The sequence below is a fragment of the Miscanthus floridulus genome, chromosome 5 (genome assembly GCF_019320115.1).
Source record: "Miscanthus floridulus cultivar M001 chromosome 5, ASM1932011v1, whole genome shotgun sequence".
Taxonomy (NCBI): domain Eukaryota; kingdom Viridiplantae; phylum Streptophyta; class Magnoliopsida; order Poales; family Poaceae; genus Miscanthus; species Miscanthus floridulus.
Window position 1 is genome coordinate 24,487,697 of NC_089584.1, and position 5,060 is coordinate 24,492,756.

General features: G+C 48.3%; 1 long non-coding RNA gene across 1 annotated transcript; it reads left to right on the forward strand.

Moving 5' to 3' along the window:
- The first annotated feature begins 304 nt into the window (after positions 1-304).
- On the forward strand, positions 305-1,553 carry LOC136451797 (uncharacterized). Its single transcript, XR_010758650.1, has 2 exons — positions 305-1,123; positions 1,229-1,553. It is a non-coding gene; the product is annotated as an uncharacterized lncRNA (long non-coding RNA).
- The last annotated feature ends 3,507 nt before the right edge of the window (positions 1,554-5,060 follow it).

Genomic DNA, 5,060 nt, shown 5'->3' on the forward strand with positions numbered 1-5,060 from the left:
TTAACATAAAATGAAAATTGCAAATAACAAAGTAATTGCAATACAAAGGTCGTAATAATAATATTACATATTTATTGGGTTTGCCAATTTGGACAAACATTTTGAACAACGTAATGCTAATAGTACATGTTTATTTGAAATGCCATAGGGCGAATTCTTTGAATAGTACCAAACAACAATTTTATTTGCTTGTAAATTTAAAAAAATTTACGTTGAACCTATGGCTCAGAAGCAAACAAAACTTATCACTTATGCAATTTTTTGAAGATCTGAGGATCCAGAATATATATTTGCATGCGAAAAATAAAGCATAGTGAAATATACTATAGCCAGAAGACTACATTGTAAAGTACAGATAATAAGATCTGCGATTAACGTTTTAACATGTGGGCTAAAACATTAAAAAGGTATAGTACATAATTATCTAGAAGGATAATTATTTATTTTACAGAAAATGCAAGTTCTTTTCCGCAAAAGTACAGAACCTTATCCAAACACACGGACGGTTTCTCCTCGGGAGAAAACCGTCGCTCGGTCCTTGAGGTGGACGCCGTCGGCCCGCCGCTAGGCTGGCCTCCGGCCATCGGCGTGAGGCCGCAGCGAGGTGCAGGCCAAGTCGATAGGAGCCTCCTGGCCGCTGGCGCGGGGGCCGCCTGCCACCGGCGCGAGGCCGCGGGCATGGGGGCCACTGGCGCGTGCTGCCTGGCCGCGTGGTCTTGAGAAGGCCGACCGCCGCCGCCGAGAAGCAGGGCGCCAGCCGCAGGAGCACCGGACGTTGGGGTGCTGTTGTGGGCTGGGGCCCGCCAGCTTGGGCTGGTCGGCCATGGGGGCTTTCGGCGCGAGGTCGCGGGGACCGCCGGCCACAGCGAAAGGCCCACAGGTACGGGGCCAAGCGGGCACAGCGTCGCGTGCGTGGATATCGCCGCCGCGTGCCGGGTCATCAGCGATAGCGATCTCCAGCGAAAACTTCGCTCGAGACGCAGCCAATTTGGCACAACTGCGATGTCAACGGCAAGGTGCATACGCTACTGCTACCGCAAGCATGGCATGCAGGCAGGGCACCAGTTGGTGGCAAGGGGACGGACTGTGCCGAACAACAGATTGATTGCGACTTCCTATCGAGGTAAGAATATCATAAATTGATGAAAATTAAATTGCATCTTACAGTGCTTTGATGCAATCGGGATAGAAACCATCAATTTTCTTTTGGTTCTGTTGGTCGATGAAGCCACGGAAGAAGCAAATCAAGATAATCCGTGAGTGCTATTGTCAAGCGTCTCATGGAGTCATGGTCGAACTCTGCACTTCCATTCTCCAGTGAAGAACGCTTCTTGTTCTTGGCTAGAACTGCCTTCGCGCCTTCCCGCTGGTCGTACAGACCTCTGTTATTCTTCTTGTTCGTAGGTGCTGATAACGTGTTAAAGCGTGAACGTAAATGAACAAGATTTGGAAGAATTGTCTTTTTCATTGATCTCTGAAATATATTTATACAAGTGAAGGGGTGTCACGAAGGGACACGGCTGTTCCCAAAGGACATACCCTTTGGAGTAAAACTAACTGTCTAATCCTATCCACTAATCTTGTAATTGATGGATGAGATCACTTTATAAATAGGTGTATGTTGAGAGACACCGTTTCACAACAGTAAAGATCCTGAAACATTTGCAACAAGTTTGCTTCTATAACACCCCAAAAATGTTGATATAACTCAACTGGAGAGCCATTCAGATTAGGAGCTTTATTATGTTCCATTGCAAAGACCACCTCATGAATTTCCAGCTCTATAAGAGGGGCCGGCCCTTGATATAGCACTAGTCTGTCTTACCCCTCATAGAAGTTCATTTCATCAGGGATGGATGGAGTGCATAGACGTGTTATGGATAAAAAGACGTTGACCTGGCTGGTTCAATGCAAATCAAATGGTTGAAAAAATGGACTCGTCGAGACGCTATCGGACGGCACAGAAAAAAAAAATAGCGTCTCATCTGTTCATCTGTTGAGTCCGGCAGTCGACGCTCAAAGTTCCTCCCGCCGCGCCGCCGCAGGCCTAGTCGTCGCAGGGCTCCGCGGTGACTGTAGCAACAGAAGATGACTGGGCCGCGAGAGGCCCAGTGCAGTCCGTTTGCATTGGGCTACTTTGAGAGCATTAGCACCATCCGCAGGCGAATGTTCCAAGGCAGTGTGGTAGTGTAGAGGAGTCGTCCGAAGAAAAACCAAACGAAAAGAAACGCTAGCAGTCTAGCACACAGTTGCTCAAAAAAAACATCCTAGAGAAAACAAAACCAGATTTTTTTTAAAAAAAATGGCATGAACATCTACGGCTAGGATGGCATGGCTGGACAATGGGACGGACGACACGCGACAAAGGATCCGACCGACCATGAAAGCGACACGGAACATGCATAGTAGCTGCAGAGCCGGGCAGCCAGAGAACAGGCGTCATGATGAGCCGCATCAATTATTAACCCTAAGCTAAGCCCTGCCCTGTGCGCACTGCAAAGCTAGCCCGTGATCATCAAGACTGCTCACGGTGTCGTGTCCTCCTGTCCTGATCGCTCGTTGCCGGCTTGCCGCTGCTGCCGCGCGCTGGATATCGAGGGAGCTAGCGAGCCTGCATATATAGGTTGTACTACGTGTCATTGCATCGTGTGTCCGTGTGCTTAATTAGTATGTCCTTCATTGATTGAGGTGGTGTTGGGATCCGATGACTAAAATTGAGGAGTTATGTCAGGAGGATGTTGCATGGAGTGTTTAGATACTAATAAAAAAATAAATTATATAATCCGTCAGTACTCCACGAGACGAATTTTTTAAGTCTAATTAATACATCATTAGCACATGTTTACTGTAGCACCACACTGACAAATCATGGACTAATTAGGTTTAAAAGATTCGTCTCGCAAATTAGTCACAAACTATGTAATTAGTTTCATAATTAATGTATATTTAATACTCCATACATGTGTCTAAACATTCGATAGACCAACGACTAAATTTTAGGAGGGACAACTAAACACCACCCTACTCAATATCTTGCTGACGCCAAAACAGCCTCAAAATTGATGTACGAAGAATAGACAGAATAGGGGTGGCAGCTAACCGAGCAACTCGTCTGCCCTGCCCTACCATGATACTACTACTACTTTGATTAATTTGGTCATTAACTCTATTTAATTAACTCATGACATCTTCAGATACTAGCAGTACTAGAACATTATAAAGGTGGATAATATGTCCTCTTGTCCATCCCGACATGCCACAAGGCCACAAGGGGTCTGCCGGTGCCTCCAGGCCAGCCTTTCCATCATCCCCCATCTTTGCATGTCTCCGTGGTGCTTTGCAATGCATGCGCCACCTGAATGCTGAATCTGAACCAATCGATCGGATGAATCGACCACCACCAAATATACCCAGATTGGTCAACCTAGCGCCGTACTGTACTTGTCTGATCCAGTGGCCGGCCACACAGATGAATGGCAAATTATTAAATCATTGATTGAGATGAGATCCCGAGCGAAACCGTGCATCCTGTTGGAGTTGCCTCAGGTGCAGTGCAGTAATCTATCTGAGGAGGCTAGCTAGCTAGGCAACAAGTTGCATGAGCAGCATGGCACGATTCAGATTTTCGGGCTCTGATGATACTGCAGGCACATTATTCTCTGTCAGCAAACTGTGTGTGAGATTAATTCAGCAGGTTAGCAGCTGTAGGTAGGAGTGAAAAAGTTACTACTGGGTTGCAGAAGTGGTTCACATGAGTAGTAGCAAATTAATTAACTGTGGTCGTTGTAGATGGATGGAGTAGCGCGGGCTGCGGGCTGCGGGCTGCGGGCTGCGGGCAGCAAGTTATCCGTGTGCATCGATCGAGACGATAGTCCCGTGCACGTTCGTGGTTTTGTCTCTGTATAATGGTCCCTCCGTCCCGGGAAGAAGGTCGTTAGCAGCTTAGGTACGTACTACGTTCGTTCTGGGAAACCTCAGCGCAGCGCAGAGCCAGCCGGCCGGCGGGCTCTATCTACTTTTCTTTAACTTTTTTTTTTGAAAAAAAAGTTAGCTACGCTTGATTAACAGGCCGGGTACTCCGTACTTAGGCAGCCGACGATGATCGAGATCGATGCTGATGGCTGCCACCCAGCCGGTTTCTCGGTAGCTGTTTGTTCCGACCTCGCGTTCCGGGTCCGTGAGCCCCTCTTAGGGCCTATTTGGCAGGGCTCCTTTCTGACTCCGGCTCCTCCAGATGAGTCCTACTAAACGTTTTCCTGGTTGAGCTATTTTTCAGTAAAAAACAGAGGAGCCGGAGCTATTTTGGAGAAGCTATAAATTATGGCTCCTCCAAAATGGCTCTGGCTCATCTGAAGGAGCCCCTGGAAGAGCCATGCCAAACACCCCCTTAGCTTCTCCTGTACATACTACATACGTGGCTGCCTGCCTCGCGTTCCGCCATTTGATCTGCCTAACAACTTGCGTGTAAATTACACATCACTACTACCTCGCTTTTTTGCGGTACGTGCGGCCGCATGCCCGGCCGGCCATGCGCGAAATGCCCGTCGATAATAGGCGAGGCGCAAAGCCGGCCACGGCCTGTGCGCCAACGCAGGCTTGCTCCACGACACCAGCTACGTACGGCAGCTGCCCGGGCTATGGTGGCCTGGCGGCAGCCACGCGCACAGAAGCGCGCGGGGTGAGGTCGGATGCGTGCCGCCTCCTGGCGCATTGCGTGCGTGTTTCCTCGCCTGTAGCCCGCAGCTAGGCAAAAAGACGCTGGGACAGGCAGGTAGAGGTAGGGGGTGTCCCCCGGAGTTTCAACGACCTCCGGAGTTTATCACTCTAACAGCTACAACCAAGAGAAGCTTAATTAGTATTGGTAGCGGTTGCAATAGTGGTATCAACCTCTTACCGCTACAACTATGGTGTAGTGGACTTAGTAGGTTGGAACTTAGCGGACGCTATATAGCGTTCTGCAATTCTTCATAGCACCTAACCCTAGCCTATTTTAACTACCATGAGACTATCGAGCTTACTACTTCTGACAATAACAGTGAATCATGATCTTATGACTATTT